The 19,443-nt window shown below is 38.1% G+C and overlaps 1 long non-coding RNA gene across 1 annotated transcript; it reads right to left on the minus strand.

Moving 5' to 3' along the window:
- Window positions 1-16,145: 16,145 nt before the first annotated feature.
- On the minus strand, window positions 16,146-17,245 carry LOC118762417. The gene is made up of 2 exons (XR_004998162.1): window positions 17,164-17,245; window positions 16,146-16,244 (listed from the first exon to the last, which is right to left on the minus strand). It is a non-coding gene; the product is annotated as an uncharacterized LOC118762417 (long non-coding RNA).
- Between the last annotated feature and the right edge of the window lie 2,198 nt (window positions 17,246-19,443).

Raw genomic sequence — 19,443 nt, forward strand, 5'->3', positions numbered from 1 at the left:
TTCTTAGTCTTTCTTTAAATTCTTCTTTTTAAAAATTTTTCGTTGTTAAAATCTTCTTGCGGTTATTAGAAATTGCTGCTGCTGTTTGTTTGTTGGTTGAGCGAAGCAGGCTTCGCCCTTGGGAGAAGTCCGAAACGTGGTCCTTCGCTATTCGTAAGACCCCCAGAAGAGAAAGCAGGTCGACGCCCGACACCGAGAGCATCGACGGATGGATGAATGCGCGTCCAGGCTCAGCGGTTGCGTAGGAAGTCGGGGACAAGAAACAGGAAGAAAGAGTAAGCGAAAGTTGGAGCAAAAGAGTACAACAGGGGTTGCCACCACCCCTGCTGGATCCTCGTGGAGCTTTAGGTGTTTTCGCTCAATAAACACACACAACGCCCGCTCTGGGAATCGAAACCGCGATCCTCCGACCGTGAGCCCGCTGCCCTAACCACTGGGCCATTTTAGTCCATTCCCACTCTTTAGACTTTTGTAGATCTGATCACTGTAGCTCAGCGGATTTAGAGAGCTGCGGTTATCATTAGGTTGTAGTTTTTATATAGGAATTGCCTTCTCTTAGGCGAATTGCCTTATAGGCTGGAGTGCTCCACCTGCTCTGGAGTTGCCAGAAGGGTGTCAAAGAGGATACTGAATTGCTTCGGGAACTCTGCTCCTTGATCTGTTAGCAAAGTTGACTCCCTAGTCTTTCCCTTTCCCAAAGCACTCATAAGACAGTGAGGCATTGTGCCTGAAGTTTTTCCGTGATATGCTAATTGCTTTATAGCTGGAATCATGATAGGTGCTACTATTCCGGCTTCGAATAATAGTGGGGAACAATAGTGACTAGTAGGTGGTGTATGTATTGACTTATGTATATATATATATACAACGACCTCGAACCCACAAGAGTAAAAAAGAGAGACAGAGACAGGCAGAAACAAGGTAAATGCTCCTTGTATTTGAACACTATGCAAATATTCTTTTTACAAAACCTTTGTTTTTATTTTTCCAAAATTTAATTGTTTTTCATACATACAGTTGAAAAAGTCTCAATGACTGAAACCGGTACTGAAATGTTTTTTTTTATTAAATTACTTTAGAATTTTCGCATTTTCTACCTTGACTTTTTTTCCCATAAATATCAACTCGTGTGTTCCTTTTCAACCTTCTACACACACACACACACACACACACACACACACACACACACACACACACACATATATATATATATATATATAAAGAGAGAGAGATAGAGAGAGAGGAGAGAGAGAGAGATAATTATGAGTTAGAGGCTTTGCAACCGTCTAAGGGATAACTGTATCCGTAGGCACATCTGGTGTATTACCTCAAAATGTATAGGCCTTTGTATAAGGTTAACAGTAGTTGGTAATTTTAATGGTAAACTGTGGTTTAATATATTCAGATAAGAAAACAAATGGACCAACTATTAACAATTAGAAGTTGATCATTGGTATTAAATGGTCACAGTTTAATTATAGCTAAAATAAATGTACACACACGAGCAACCTATAGAGGAAACAAAAATGTAAGTCTAAAGACTTAACGAACTTTTTTCCCTTTTTCTTTTTTCTTTTCCTTTTTCCTTTCTCCTTCTGTCAATATTCCTCTGACAAACTCCAAATCATTCTGACAATGTTTGTTATATAGAACGAGATAAATGCAAATTTACCTCAAAAATAACAAACTGAAACAGCTGTAAGTGTTATTTTAGCTATAATTAAACTATGACCATTTAATACAAATGCTCAACGTCTAATTGTTAATTGTTGTTCCATTTCTTTTCTTATCTATCTATCTATCTATCTATCTATCTATATATCTATCTATCTATCTATCTATCTATCTATCTATCTATCTATCTATCTATTATCTATATCTATCTATCTATCTATTTATCTATCTCTCTCTATATATATATATATGGAGGTCGAATTTGGCTTTTGATCCTTTCGGGGTCGATTAAATAAGTACCAGTTACGCACTGGGGTCGATGTAATCGACTTAATCTGTTTGTCTGCCCTTGTTTGTCCCCTCTGTGTGTAGCCCTTTGTGGACAGTAAAGAAATAAGAATCGTTAGCACGCCGGGCGAAATGCTTAGCGCTATTTTGTATGTGCTTACGTTCTGAGTTCAAATTCCGCCGAGGTCGATTTTTCCTTTTGAGGTGGATAAAATAAGTACCAGTTGAGTAACGTTACTCATGGATATGAGTATAACAGCTGCACACCTCTGCCAAGCCATGGCAATCCAATGTGCCAGAATACGATCATCAAACCAGTATGTTCTCAAGTTCAAATTCACGTCCTCCACATCAGACCGTGGTTGTTGGAGTGAACATGCTGAGGCCTCCGTCCTTCGTATGGACTGAACATGGCCAAAGAAAAAAAACAGAAAGAATATGATTTATCAGTGAAAGCTTAAGCATCCGATCGTCATTTTAGCAAGATCGATAGAACAAGAGAATCGATGACCCAACTCCCCTATCACTAAAAGGGTAAAGACCCCTTTCTGTCATAAATGACCATGGGATTGTACCTACAAAGTTACTCACCGAGGCACAAGTCCGGACAAGGTTTTTATGGAAGACTAACAGTCGCCCATGCATACCAGCCTCCTCCTCTCCACATTGCTACAGCTGAGTGAACTGGAGCAACATGAAATAAAGTGTCTTGCTCAAGAGCACAACACAGCCCTAGTCAGGAATCGAACTCACTACTTCATGATTGTGAGTCCGATGCTCTAACCATTGACCCATGCGCTGCAACAATAAGCAATATATTATGGACAACTAAGGATTAAGTACTTACGAGCTGTTACGTGAAAAACAATACAAAATCTAGGTAAATATATAAAAACACGAAACAACAAATTATTTGTTGCGTGATTATAAATCGATATTTATCGGAAATAAACAATCTGCCGGAATGCAAAACACAAGTTTTATATAAATATATATATATTTGCGCACGCATGTGTGTTTGTGCGTGCTTGTGTGTGTGTGTGTGTGTGTGTGTATGTGTGTGTGAGTGTGTAAATAGGGAACAGCTTTTCTTTTGCGCATGTAATATTCAAAAACACAACTATGTTCATGTTTGATGTTTTTTGTGTATATATATGTATATATGTTCATGTTTGATGTTTTTTTTATGGTTTTTGTTTGTGTACATATGTCGTAAATCTTTATGAGTTCTTTATGTTTGGTCTGGAACAACAGCGATTGTTAATCCTATAGTTTGATACTCCGAGTCTTTTTTATCGTCTTAATCTTAAAAGAAACAATTGTAATGGCGCGTTGTCCGTATGTTCTGCATAAAGTTGCAAAACGTCTTGGCAATAATTTTATAACTGATAAAATTACTAACTCCGGATTTAAAATTATACACCGTTAAATCCAGATAGATTTCAAGATATGATTTTTTTAAACACTTTTTTTATTTTTTTTCATTATATATTTTAAGTGTTAAGCATTTGTGTGCTTAATTTATTGAGTATTTCGCTATTTTTATTCTTTTTTACTTTTACTCTTTTATTTGTTTCAGTCACTTGACTGCGGCCATGCTGGAGCACCAGCTTTAGTCGAGCAAATCGACCCCAGGACTTATTCTTTGTAAGCCTAGTACTTATTCTATCAGTGTCTCTTGCCGAACCGCTAAGTTACGGGGACGTAAACACACCAGAATCAGTTGTCAAGTGAGGTTGGGGGGACAAACACAGACACATAAACATACACACACACACACACACACACACACACACACACACACACACACACACACACACACACACATATATATATATATATATATGACGGGCTTCTTTCAGTTTCCGTCTACCAAATCTACTCACAAGGCTTTGGTCGGCTCGAGGCTATAGTAGAAGACACTTGCTCAATGTGCCACGCAGTCGGACTAACCCGGAACTATGTGGTTGGTAAGCAAGCTACTTACCAAATAGTCACTCCTGCGCTCTTATTAGTAAATTTGCTGCAATTATTCTTATTTATTGCGGAATTCGATATAAAAATTTATGTGCTGTGAACTAACAGACAACTTTATAATGAGTTGAAATGGTTCCTTGTTGTAAATTTTTGATCTAGCAGCAGGAAGCATCGCCCTTGTTTGTCTGACGTAGGCATATGACTTATGTAAATTACATCTTTGGTCCCCTTGAAGTCCTCACACCGGCGAACAAAAAGAAAGCTGAGAGACATAACCATGTAATAAGATGCAGAGGTCTTGCAAGGACAATTCTGCATGGAAACGAAGAGTTAGAAGAAAGGAAGACAAAGGTAAAAATGAAAGGAAAACTTCAAGGAATGGATAGACGAATCATGCACGGCAGATGCATGGGCTACATAATGCAAAATCTTTACTTTTCAAAAATTCCCATTCTAAAGGGTCGAAACAAACCCGAGCAACGCCGGGCGATACTGCTAGTTTTACATATATTTACAATTCAAAATCGTCTCCTTTGCTTTCACTATAGCCCTTAACTATTTATACTTGCCATTTTCACTTTGCAGTGAAACGTACACCTAACAAGAAAAATTAGAAACATAAATATCTCCAATTCTGTGTGAACATTTACATTTTGTCGTCTCTCATGACTATAAGAATGTGTAAAATTGCCTTTTAAATTATCTTTTATTGTAACAACACAATTAAATGCACGATAAAAAGTTATGGAATTAAGCACCTACTACTATATACATACAACTGAATTCAGAAATTTGAAAAATATATACATAACATTGAACTCAGAAAGTTATTTTAAAAAAAAATCATCGTGGAGAGAAAGAAAAGAGAAAGGAAAAAAAAATGTAAACAGGTTTGACCTTTTACTGACCATTAACGTCTTTTGTCTCCACCATCTGCCCTGTCTATTTATAGACTCAAAGAACATGAATTCTTTAACCAACCATTCTCCCACACAATGGAGTGTTGATGGTGGCTGTGGCTACACATAAAACAATGTCATTGATGATGATGATGGTGATGGTGGTGAAGATGATAGTAATAACAATAATAACTGACAGATCCCGTCTTTTTCCCTTTCTTTTCGTTTCCTTTTCTGTATTTTATTCTCATTATTTCGAACTAATACATACAGAGTGAGCCTTGAAGAAAGGAAGAGGAGGAAAAAGAGAAGAAAAAAAAAATAAATAATAAAATAAAATGTTCGGAGATAAAACTATCAACAAAAAATACAGACGAATATAGATCAGCTAGTCTTAAAAAGCTGCGCTATGAGCAATGCTTAAAACCCTCAGCCCTCCCTCCAACGTATAATTTACTTTAAAAAGAAATACTTTAAAAGGGAAAAACGTGAGAAAAAAAAAAAAAGAAGAAATTAATAATCTAAATTAACGATAGTCAAAAACATGTGCCTTCTCGCACATAAACACATTATTCACACATATACAAACATGCGCAGATGCAATTATTGAAGTACTAAATGGCACGTCAAATGATATTTAATCGAGTGGAACATTTTGCATGCATATCAATATTCTAAAGTTGGACATACTATCCCTTATCCTAAAGCTGCTTCAGACAATTAGGAAGGGTTCCCGACTCGTTGCACCGTCTGCTTTCAATCTTGGATTGTGATTCGGCTCAGCCCAAACTCTCTCAGATGTTGTCTGCTGTTGCCTACTCCTACAAGGATTGCACCTGTTTTTTGTTCCTGATTTAACTCCGATTTGTCCTAGAGCCCATAGAAGATTGTTTTTAGTCAACCATCCATCATGTCAGTTCCCTACGGATCGAAACTGAGATCTGCAAGAAGGGCTTCTCATCAAGATGATGGTCCTACCAATAGTCAGCTCAACGAGCAGTTGCTGTTGTTCAAACAAGAGGTCGAGCACCTAAAGTCTGTTGTTGCTCTCTTACTGAATAAACAGTCTCCTGTTGACGCAGAGTCACCCTTGATTTCTTCCCTGGAGACGTCCAAACCGAAGGGAACAAAATCGAAGCGGCCAAAGAAGGCGAAAGAACCGGCGGTCGTTTCTGCACATGATCGTTCCTGTGCGGATTCTTCCCCATCTGCCTTTTCGGTCCCGGAGGTTCCCCAACCGAATTTGAGGAGCGTAGACTCAAACCCACCTGAAGACCGTTGTTCTCCCCAAAAGAAGAAACGTCGTCAAAACTCCCATGGGGCGGATTTAGCTATGAAACCTGACCACGATAAACAGTCTCCTGTTGACGCAGAGTCACCCTTGATTTCTTCCCTGGAGACGTCCAAACCGAAGGGAACAAAATCGAAGCGGCCAAAGAAGGCGAAGGAACCGGCGGTCGTTTCTGCACATGATCGTTCCTGTGCGGATTCTTCCTCATCTGCCTTTTCGGTCCCGGAGGTTCCCCAACCTAATTTGAGGAGCGTAGACTCAAACCCTCCTGAAGACCGTTGTTCTCCCCCAAAGAAGAAACGTAGTCAAAATTCCAGAGGGGCAGATTTGGCTATGAAACCTGATCACGATAAAATCCGTTTGGATTCTCCCTCACCTGTCCTTCCCATTAATGCCATTGCTCAACCAATTCTGAACGATCTCGATGTGAGTTCATCTGGGGAGTGGCGCTCCCCCAAACCGAAGAAGAGGCAGTGCAGTTCCAAACCAGGCGGGAAAATTATGACCACTAAACCCATTCCGATCGACCCCACAGGCCGACATAAGTCCGATGGCTATGAAACCACCCTTTCGAAATCCTCCAATGAAGAATCGAATACCACAGCTCATAGTAGAGAACATTTTGCCCACTCAAGATCAGCAATAATTTACGGTAAAGCTGAATCCACCCGTGATACAGGCATAAATCGCCTAAAAGATGACATTAATTTTGTTTCCATTTTAGTTGGAAAATTGTTCTCTGTGAACGAAAATGTCAGTGTCCATAAGGTCGCTCGGCTAGGAAGATTCCAAGCGAAACCAACCTCAGATACTAGACCACGCCCAATAAGGGTAATCTTCTCTTCCGATCGGGAGGCTTCAGTCTTTCTGAACAGAGCTCAGACGCATGCCTGGGATGACCCCAATATGGTTTTCGCGAGGAATACTCACTAAGAGAGAGAATTCGCCGGAGAAACCTAATATCCGAACTAAAGATGAGGAAACAAATGGGAGAGAAGGGTTTACGAATCCAAGATGGACAGATAATCAAGTCCTACCTCTGGTCCCATGCTGTAGTGCTGACAGGGAAAGTGATGTGAGGGCAAATCGAAGTGAAGTTGATACCCCCGTCAACGATGCTATCTCTGATACCCCTTATTCTGCTTGTTCCCCAACTCCCGCCCCTCAGACTTCACAGCTCAGCATCGTCTACACCAACTCGTGCTCCTTATTCCCAAAGTTCAGTGAACTATTTACACTGGCCATACGTGACTCCCCTGATGTGATAGCTATCACCGAGACTTGGCTGACTCCAGCAGTAAAGGACTCAGAAATCTACCTGTAGGGCTACGTCCTTTTCAGATGTGACAGAGGAAAAAGGCGAGGTGGAGGTCTTGCTGTGTATGTTAAGTCTGAGCACAAACCGTCCAGCGGTATTCTACCCACTAATGCTCAGCCTACAACAAAATTCGATGCCGTCTATTGCAAGCTGAGCCTATCTGAGTTTTGCCTGCCCGTGTTGGCTGTCTACAGGCCGCCTCTTGCCGACCCCCAGGACGATGCTCATTTACTCGAAGCGATAAGATTCGTTTCAGCTTCGCATGACTGTTTGGTACTAGGCGACTTCAACGCTCCCACGATCGATTGGCCCGCATCAATTTGTACAACATCTTCCCGGTTCGGCCAGGCCCTTCTTGACGTGGCTGAAGATTGTTTTCTATCGCAACATGTTGAATATCCGACAAGGCATCGGTCTGGGCAGCAGCCATCTATGCTAGATCTGGTATTCTCCCGCTATCCAAGATCAGTGTCAGACGTATCTGTGTGCGCCCCTCTTGCCAAGAGTGATCATGCGGTCCTGAAGTTCGTCATGCACACAACTTTTTCTGCGCCCACGACTACTTCGCTGCCACGTAGAGTCTTCTCTGCAATTAATCTTGAAATTCTAACCGAGGCTTCCGCGCTTCTGGACTGGCGATCCCTGATGACGTTGTCCTCAGTTGACGAACTATGGTCATCCCTCAAAGCATATGTAATCTGTTTGACTGACCAGGCAGTTCCCGTTGGGCTTCCCAAGAGGAAGAAACACAAGCCCTGGGTGACGAAGAGGGTTAAACGAGAACGTCGACTCAGAGATATTGCTTGGGCTGAATTAAAAAATCTGGATTCGACTGCAGCTTTTGAGGTGTACAAAACACAACGAGACCGAGCCGTGAAAATCGAAAAGAAAGAACGCTTCAGTTATGAATACAAAATCGCGGCAAATGCCAGTAGCAATCCAAAAACCTTCTTTGCCCATGTCCAGCGGAATTCCCGCTTGAACAACCAGATTGCAACGTTGGTAGACTCAACAGGCGTATCGATTGAGGACCCTTATCAACAGAGTCAATTATTTGCCGAGGCTTTTTCAACTATTTTCAAACAAGATGATGGTCGTGAACCCCCTCCATTTGATAGATCGGTACCTCCAATGCTTCGATTGGTCATCACACGGGACGAAGTCAAACGAGTTATTCAAGGCCTCGATGTCAACAAGGGTCACGGCCCTGACGGCATACACCCACGGGTTATCAAAGCGTTGGCTCCGGTCATCTGCGAGCCCTTAACGCGACTATTCAATATGTCATTGGCGACGGGTGTTATACCTGCAGACTGGAGAACAGCGATAATCTGCCCAATTTTCAAGAAAGGGAGCCGCGAAGATCCGCTTAACTACCGACCGGTTTCCCTTACATCAATAATCAGCAAGATGTTCGAAATCATCCTTAAGAAAAGTATGATGCTCCACCTCCTAAACACAGCCTCTATCTCTGATTCCCAACACGGCTTCGTGCCGAAGAGATCATGCTTGACCAACTTACTAGTAATGGAAGAATTGGTGACGCGCATCCTCGATGATAGTGATGCTGTTGACATCGTTTTACTGGACTTTGCCAAAGCTTTTGACTCGGTAAACCACCGCCTATTACTTGTCAAGCTTCAAGCATATAGTTTCCATCCGGATATTGTACGATGGGTTGGTGCCTTCCTCTCAGATCGCTCCTTCCAAGTCCAAGTTAATGGTTCGCGGTCCGACGTCTCCAGTGCGAGCAGTGGCGTGCCTCAAGGTTCAGTGCTTGGGCCCTTGTTGTTCTTAGTCTTCATAAATGACTTGCCCGACGACCTCACGCAACACACCCTTCTATTTGCCGACGATATCAAACTGGTCGCTCCTCGCGGTAATATAGAGGATCTTCGTCGATGCCTCCACCAAATTTGGAAGTGGTCTAACGATTGGGACCTGTGTCTGAACGTGTCAAAGTGCTGTCATCTGCCTGTCGGCTCTACTCCTGCAACTCAACTTGATTTCGAGCCGGGTCGTCTGCTGCTGGAGAGGACCGATCAGGTAAAGGACCTAGGTATCTTGGTGGATTCCTCCTTTTCGCCTTCGGCCCAGTGCGTTCATGCTGCCAACAAAGCACGCGGAATTCTGTTCTTGATTCGACGGTCATTCGGAATGCTCACAGCAGCCACATTCCTACCGCTCTATGTCACGCTGGTGAGACCCATATTGGAGTATGGGATTCAAGCCTCTTCTCCTTATCTCCTCAAAGACATACAGCATCTCGAAAGAGTCCAGAAGCTGGCTACCCGCATGGTTCATGGTCTCAAAAATTTGTCCTACGAAGAAAGGCTGAGGACGCTCGACCTTTATTCTCTTGAAAAACGCCGCCGCCGTAGTGATCTCATTCTCGCCCACAACATCATAAGCGGAAAGTGTAACCTCTCGAAAGAGCTGTTCTTCACTCCTGCTCCAGAGCGTCGGCTGCGGGGTCATTCCGAAAAGCTCTACCTGCGACGATTTCATCTCAATCGAAGGAGAGGAGCTTTCTCCGTCCGGGTTGCGGATCCGTGGAACAAGCTGCCAGACGAGATGGTGAAGATGCCGACGACCGCTTTGTTCAAAGCCTCCCTGGACCTCAAGTGGCCTGAACTCTTTACATGAACACCACCCTGTACTTAACTCCATGTCCCCCTACATGGCCTTGCTATTTGCTTTTGAGCCAAATTAACTAACTAACTAACTAACTAACAGTCCTTTATCCCAGCCATTTTCAATGCTACAATTTGTTCACATGTTGTATGAGCCACCATATTTAATTAAGGGCGAACAATAAAACAAAAGAACGTTAACAAACGCTATGCAACATCTGCAACTATGTTTACAAATAAGACTGCTTTGATTTATGTTTGAATAATGAATAATTAATTGTTTACATAATGGGTAAATGTATATGACACACCCAGTGTATTCTATTCTCAGTGGGTCAATCTTTATGAGATCTTTGCTCTCTTCTGCCAGCAGATCACCGAATGGGGATCGATAAAATAAGACTCTGCCATCACACCGGGGTTCGAATTGATAAATAATATAATATGCTCTGCATGATATTTGAGATTGAAAAAAGAACATTGAGTGCAAAGAAATTTGAACAAGTTGGATACACAAGTAGCAAGTACAGAAGAACTGAAACCAACAATGATAGACAGGTGGAAAGAGACAATGGTTGGAATGATGTTAAAATTGAATATTCATAAGGCGGCGCGCTGGCAGAAACGTTAGCACGCCGGGCGAGATGCTTATCGGTATTTAGTCTGCCGTTACGTTCTGAGTTCAAATTCCGCCGATGTTGACTTTGCCTTTCATCCTTTCGGGCATTTCTTCTTCTTCTTGTTGTGTTGGCAGCCAGAAGATCTATTATTAAATTTGATGATAAGTTGTGGGCCCGTAAAGACACACCAGATAGTTTCGATATACCAATGGGAAGTTCTGATTCAGCACAGATAGCTGATTTGGTCTGTATATATATTCTTTTTGAAATGGCTGAAGAGTTCCCTAGCATTTATGGAGGTCTATATCGTGATGATTGTTTACTTAACCTCCAAAATGTTTCCAACCAAAAGGTACAAAAAGTTAAGAATAGTTTAGTTAATTTTCTCACTAGAATGGGTTAAAAATCGTTTTTGATGACGATATGACGAAGGCCAACTTTTTAGATATTACGCTTAATTTACACAGTGATTCTTACTTCCCATATCGTAAACCGTTGACCAATCTAAAGTACATTAGCAAATTTAGTAATCATCCTGGAGCAATTACTTAGAACTTAGTTAAGAATATTTCATTTAGATTATCTAAATTATCTGCTAATGTTGATATGTTCAATAATAACGCTGAATTCTATAACTCTGCCTTAATTAAAGCAGGTTATACAGAGAAAAGTTTCTACATTGATTCTGCTCAGTCTAATTGTAAATTCAATAATGTAGATAAGATTTCTAGTCGTAAAAGAATTATTGATAACAAACATAACTTACGCACCGATACAAAGCGAATGAAGGCAGATAACCCTTATTTAATCCCCTATTATCGATCTAAAAGTAAATATAACACCTTCAAAAGTAATTACGCTATGAATACTAGTAAAAATATTTGGTTAATAATTCCTTACGGGAGACAAATTAAATCTAATCTCCCACTGCTGTTTCGTCAAGCTATTGCTAGGAATTTTCCAAACAATTCTAGATATTACTCTATTATCAATTCACATATGGTTAGGATAGGTTTTTCAAACACAAAAATATCTTGCAAATTATCTCTTCACATAATAACAAGCTGTTAAATATTAATACATTTACTAATACTAACATTAATTTAGCTAATACTATCCAACCCTCTAGAAATATTAATAACAAGGTTATTGTATCTGAAATCAATTCCAATAGAATTAAAATTTATGTCAAGTAACTCTAAGATTAAAAATTCTATATACCAGTGTATAATCAGTACTCGTAATAAAGTACAATTTTACATTGGAAGCACATCGTTAGAGTTATCTAAAAGAATTTCTATCCATTACTCAACATTTAGGGATAGAAATAAACGTAATAGTACCGGTCTCAGCAAATTGATTTGGGATTTAAAAGACCACAATGAAAAATTTCATTTAGAATAGTTGATTCTCTCAATTTCGATACCATATGACAAAGGCAAGGAATTCTGTCTTCTCTGCAATTCTGAGTTATTTTTCATTATTTTTTCTAAAAATTACTCTAGTAAACACGGTTATAGGGCAACCATACAGATGTAAGCATTGGCAAAAACATACATTTAGTGAATATAAGTAGCCTCTATCATTATATATAATTGAAACTTTAATTTCCTTTATATTTAACATTCACTATTAATATCCCTACTCTTTCTGTTAGCTACTTATGACGTTATATCATATAACGTTTTTTTTTAAACAATATTAATAGCGTTCTGTCTATCGCTATACAAATCCATCATTTTTTGCTAAAATGTCTTATTGACGAGTTCCGCTTTTTTCACTTTCCTGAGAAGATTGCATTGTTTATACCATTTATTCTTTGAATAGTATCAGTGGAATTTTCGAAACATGTGTCGAAAATAAAAATATTTGATTACACCTGCGTTAAACTCCATTTATTTATTCATTATTATTCAAAATATTCCACGTAAACACGAAGTTTCTACCTTTATAAACAAGGAGTTACAACATCTTTACTTGTGAGATTTTTGCTACCCTGGTAACTATTTATTTATTTTTTCCGTGTTAATTGTTAACAAGGTAAAATACAACATCTTTTTTATATATATAATATATGTATATATATGTGTATGTATGTTAAGGTGAAAAGGAACACACGAGTTGATATATATGGGAAAAAAGTCAAAGTAGAACATTCGAAAATCCTAAAGTAATTTTATAAAAAACATTTCAGTACCGGTTCCAGTCATTGAGACTTTTTCAACTGTAAGTATGGAAAACAATTAAATTTTGGAAAAATTAAAAGAAAAGTTTTTTAAATGAATATTTGCATAGTATTCAAATACAAGGGGCATTTTCCTTGTTTCTGCCTGTCTCTGTCTCTCTTGTTTACTATTGTGGTTTCGAAAGAAAAAAGCAACAAAAATGGATCAATATTTCGGTACAATTGTTTCGTACGAAGACCACCTTTATTAAGGCTGCAAATATTGCAGCAAAAACACGTGACCCGTACTCATCAGCCGAAAAAACATCTGAGTTCTCAAAACATCTAAGGGGTTGAGGCTACACTCATGAAACATTCGGGATAGTTCTATAAAAATCAGATTTAGATAATAAACGAACTTCCAAAGTTCTTTAATGTTGCACTATCAAATAACAGGCTTTAAAAAAGTATTAAAAAAACCTCTTAGTTTCACAGAAATTGAAAATGTAAATCCATCCATAATAATGAAGTATGTTTGAATTCTGGAGATATGAGGAGAGATTTCATAATCACAGACGATGTATTTATCCATAATTAGTTCATAATAAAGTGGGTTTCCTGATGTATGATTGTAAGCTGGTTGCATTTCTGATCATTTCTCAAAACTGCTATGTTAGAATTTGTTGAATGAAATTTAGTGGAGCGTATAGACAATCACTCACAAAGGGTATAAAGGGTTAACTGAGAAGAAATGGTGTTGTAAATATCCACTCACGCAGAATAGTTTATCTCAGTGGAGACAAGCTGACTGGATCAGAATTTGTAAGAATCTAAGAGTTTTAAAAAAAGGAAAGCTAATCTTGACCAGTATTCCGTTGTTAATTGCTATATAAAGAGGACAAGGGAAGTTAAAGGCGGGTCAAAAGGTTATCACTATAGGAAAAAGTATTAGCAGATTTCAGTGCAACACTAGAAAGGAGGTCATTCAATTAATTTCTTTATTTATTAATGTTACTACTTATACAGTGGCAGACTTTGGGACTGCATTTAGGGGTCAAAAGAAAGAATTGGGAGTATTGTTTTTCATAATGAAAAATCGTTATATTATTTCTATGGGATTAGCTTTAATTTACTTATAGTATATAAAAGAATTACGAAGTTTTATTAACTTATTTGCTTTAAGTTGGTTTCCCTAAATTAGAAAAAATTTAGATGAAATTAATTTAAATTATCTATATGGTCTATTAGAATGAAAGTTTTTTAGCAGCTGATTTATTTCTTTATATTCCAAATCTGGTACATTTAGAGAGAAAATAACCATAGCTTATGAACTTGCAGCTGTCTATTTAAAATAAAAATATAAGAGTATTGCTATATTATTATAATAAGCAAGAAAGACAAATCACCAAATGGTTTTTATATACGGTTGTCATTTAAATTTATAATACCATATAGATTTCTGGTGCATCTAAGTTAAGTATCTCATTCATGTGAATTCAACAGAACTCACTTGAATCTTAATTGCTTTTACTATATATATATATATATATATATATATATATATATATATACGTAAGTCAATACATACACCACCTACGATTCACTATTGTTCCCCACTATTATTCGAAGCCGGAATAGTAGCACCTATTCCCAGCTATAAAACGATAAGCATATCACGGATAAATTTCAGGCACAAAGCTTCACTGTCTTATGAGTGCTTTGGGAAAGGGAAAGACTAGGGAGTCAGCTTTGCTAACAGATCAAGGAGTAGAGTCTCCGAAGCAGTTCAGTATCCTCTTTGACACCCTTCCGGCAATTCCAGGGCAGGTGGAGCACTCCAGCCTATAAGGCAATTCACCTAAGAGAAGGCAGTTCCTATATAAAATCTACAACCTAATGATAACCGCAGCTCTCTAAATCCACTGAGCTGCAGTGATCAGATCTACAAAAGTCTAAATAGTGGGAAAGGACTGATTCCCACTTTAAAACTACTAAGTGCAGGAATGAAGAAATGATGAGCAGTACTGAAGATCGGTTTACTTAGCTACATGAAGGCGTGTTGCTCTTACTCAATCTCCGGACACGAAAGAGCCACCATCATCAAATATGCCTCTCCCGTCTTCTCTCCAGGGAGTAGAGTCTTAGCTGTTTCAACCTTTCCCAGTAGCTGAGCTGTTGCAAAGAGACATTCTTTTTTGTGAATCTTGCAGTTTGTTTGATATTTCATTTTTAAACAAGTTTTACCGATTTTTCTAGGGTATCTTCAGTCTCTCTTAAACTGTATTTCCTTACTATTGACAAGCAAAACATTGTTGAAACCGGTATGGTATTATAATACATTTGCTTAAAAAATTAAAAACTACAATTCGTTTTCAACGCAGATACATTTCCAACCCTACATTTGTTCCTGTGTGGGAATATATCTATTTTCTTCAAATATTTTTATGTATGTATGTATATATGTATGTATATATTTGTATGTGAATGAGTGTGTGCGTGCATGTATGTTTGTATGTTTATGTTTATATATACACACGTATCTGTCTATATCATTGTATATAACTTACACATAATTATGTCTATGTATATCTACACATGCAAGAATACAAGACACTTTTATTATCATGGAGTTTTTAGTTAAATTATACCAAGAAATTTACAGAGCTCAGAGTGAGGCCGGTTGGATGATTGTCGTAGATATATTTAATAAGAACATTCAAATAGTTTTATAACAAAGTTAAGAATAAGGTATGGCAAACAAATATTTTCAAATGCGTCAATTAATTATTAGAAACAATTTAACTGCAAAAGCAAGACATCAACAGCAGTAGCAAGTGGAGGAGCAATGGCACAATGGTTAGGGCAGCGGACTCGAGGTCGGAGGATCGCGGTTTCGATTCCCAGAGCGGGCGTTGTGTGTGTTTATTGAGCGAAAACACCTAAAGCTCCACGAGGCTCCAGCAGGGCGTGGTGGCGACCCCTGTTGTACTCTTTCGCCCCAACTTTCTCTCACTCTTTCTTCCTGTTTCTTGTCCCCGACTTCCTACGCAACCGCTGAGCCTGGACGCGCATTCATCCATCCGTCGATGCTCTCGGTGTCGGGGGTTGACCTGCTTTCTCTTCTGCGGGTCTTACGAATAGCAAAGGATTACGTTTCGGACTTCTCCCAAGGACGAAGACCGCTTCGCTCAACAAACAAACAAACAGCAGCAGCAATTTCTAATAACCACAACAAGATTTTAAAGACGAAACATATTTAAAAGAAGAATTTAAAGAAAGACTAAGAATTCTTTTTTAATAGATATTTAGACTCTTTATTTGTGCTTGTACATATAATGGTTTACTTGACGTAATTTAGGATATAGGTCATTCAGAAAAACCTGCAAAGTATTGAAAAATGAAAAAACTTTAGAAATCTTTAAAACATATCAATATTTATCTATATAATATACAATGTCTTCAATTCAAATACAGGGAAGCAAGCAAGCGGAGAACTAAACAAAGTGAAGCAAATTTGATAGATAGATAGATAGATAGATAGAGAGAAAGATAGATAGATAGATAGATAGATAGATAGATAGATAGATAGATAGATAACCAAACACAGACAGATAACTACATTTTACTCTTAAAGAACCTTAAAAGATAAGAAATATAATGGTTAGCTCGGCTCTACGAGGAGGTGGTGATCGTTAGAACACCTTCGATCACAAGTCCACTCAGTCGAGTGAATTGCGATTAAGAAGAACAATGCAACTGTTAAATAATTAATGCAATTGTTATATGAATAACTAATTTATTCACAAACTAATAATATCTAACGTGATTTTTTTAATTGTCTTCAATGTGTGCAGCGTGTAAAGTCCGTCTCAGAATTCACAATAGAAATACGGCTCCCTAATAATAATCCATTCTACTAGAAGCACAAGGCCTGTAATTTGGGATATACGGAACTAGTCGATTACATCAACCCTTGTACTCAACTATTTGTTATTTCATCGACCCCGGTGCGCAACTGGTTGTTATTTCATCGACCCCGAATGGATAAAAGGTAAAGTCGATCTCGGCGGAATTTGAACTCAGAACGTAAGGAAGAAAAAATGCTGCTAAACATTATACCAGTTTGCCACTTCCGAATGTCAAATAACATCCTTTCTGCTAAAGGTAAAATGTCTGAAACGTTGAGGGAGGGACTAGATGATTACAGCTGATGCATATTCTGTAAACCACCGAAAGGCAAATGCAGCCTCGGTGGAACTTGATTTCATGAATGTCCAATAATATCGAGAGTAAACTTACCAACGTATACTGTGTCTTCGTCACCATACAAACCATGATGCTTTATTGCATGTTCGAAGATATGACATTGCTATTTAGGAGCCTCTCCTGATGGTTACCGCACGCACACACACATATGTGTGTGTGTGTGTGTGTGCAATCACATGTCCTCGTCATTAGAGCAGGAGACTCGCGGTCTAGGGATCGAAGATTCGAATCTCCGAACGGGCGATGTGTGTGTTTATGAAGGAAACTCATCAGTTCCACGCGGCCCCTGCAGTAGATAATGGCGAACTACAACCGACTCTTTCAACTCAACTTTCTCTCAGTTTTTCTTCTGGCATCTAGCAGCTCACCTGCGACGGACCGATGTCCCTGCCGGATGGGGAACCTACTCCAATGAAACCGGGGAACCGGCCCTTATGAGCCAGGCATGGATCGAGAAGGAACGAACAACAACAACATATATATATATATATATATATATATATATATATATATATATATATATATATATATATATATATATATATACGGAGTGGTTGGCGTTAGGAAGGGCATCCAGCCGTAGAAACACTGCCAGATTTGACTGGGCCTGATGAAGCCTTCTGGCTTCACAGACCCCAGTAGAACCGTCCAACCATGCTAGCATGGAAAACGGACGCTAAATGATGATGATGATGATGATGATGATATATATATATATATATATATATATATATATATTATATATATATATATACACTTAGAAAAGAATGCGTGGCGTTCGATCATATATTAATATAAATGATATAAAATATATGCATATTTACATACATATATGTATATACCTAATTATTCTTCTCTTTTTCACTGTGCTCTCTTTCCCTCTCTCTCTCTCTCTCTCACACACACACACACACACACACACTCTTCCTCCTTGACTCTCTCGTTGCTGACACATGACGAAAGGGAATCTATCTTTCTTTCCATTTCTCTCCTAAAGTCAGAACTGTCTCCTCTCAAAGCTCGTCCTCCTAGCGTTCATAATAATTTTTCTATCATCTTGGCTCAACAGCCTTCACCGTTTGTTTTTACTGTCTTGTTTTCACTGTCCTGTTCTTGTTACCACTTTCACCCTCCGCAAAAAATCCCAAAATTTATTTGATTTACTTTTCGGGAAGTACTGTTACAACGAAGTCGCGTATTGTCCTTGCCTTCGCGGAGCAGTGTAGATGAAACAGGGACAACTAATGAAGGGGAATATTCTTTATGTTGCATATCTCGTTTCTCTGTATTTTTCGATGTTCGAAAAATAGTACGTTTTCTAAATTTTCGTTTTTATGTTTTCGTTTCTTATTGTGTTTAACGTTTTTTTGATGTCCATAAGCAGGTATGCATGTATATATACATATATATGTAGGTATGTATTTATATGTATGTATATATGCATATATTATACATATTTTATTTTTATATATATATATATATATATATATATATATATATATATATATATATATATATATATATATATGTATGTATGTATATATATGTGTATATATATATATACATACATGTATAAATATACATTTATATATATGCATATATATAATTTTTGTATATGCTTATATCTATATACGTATATATACATACATACATATGTATGTATGTATATATATATATACGAGAAAAAAGCAACAAGAATGGATTAGTTTTTTTGTACAATTGTTTCATACAAAGACAGGGTTTATTAAAAGCTGCAAATATTGCAGCAAATACAAGTGTCCCGTACTCATCAGCTAAAACACATATGAGTTCTCCAAACATCTTAGTGGGTGAGGCTACACTCATGAAGTATCGGAGATAATTTTATAAAAAGCAAATTCAGGTTGTAAGCGGACTTCCAAAGTTCTTTAATGATGATGCACAGTCTTATCACAGTTTTTAAAAAAGCTTATTAGCTTCACAGAGAAGATGAATCAATCCATAATGTAGGTGCAAATTTCCAGAGATATGAGGAGATATTTCATACTCACAGACGAGGAATCTATCCATGATTAATCCACAATGAGGTGGGTATAATTTCATGCTGTATGATAAGATACTTGTCACACTACTGTTCCCTGCACAAAACTGCTATGTTAGAATTTCTAAAAGCTGAAGGAATTTTGTGGAGCAAAGAAAAAAAAAGAAAAGAAAGAAAGAAAAAGAAAGAAGAAGAGGAGGAAAAAACTGTTGAGCACTTAGGCTGACGTAATCCACTTTCCTTCCACAAAATTTGTGGCGATCTGCCAAAATTTGTAACCATTATTATAAAAA

This window comes from Octopus sinensis, linkage group LG3 (genome assembly GCF_006345805.1).
Source record: "Octopus sinensis linkage group LG3, ASM634580v1, whole genome shotgun sequence".
In the NCBI taxonomy this organism is placed as follows: Eukaryota; Metazoa; Mollusca; class Cephalopoda; order Octopoda; family Octopodidae; genus Octopus; species Octopus sinensis.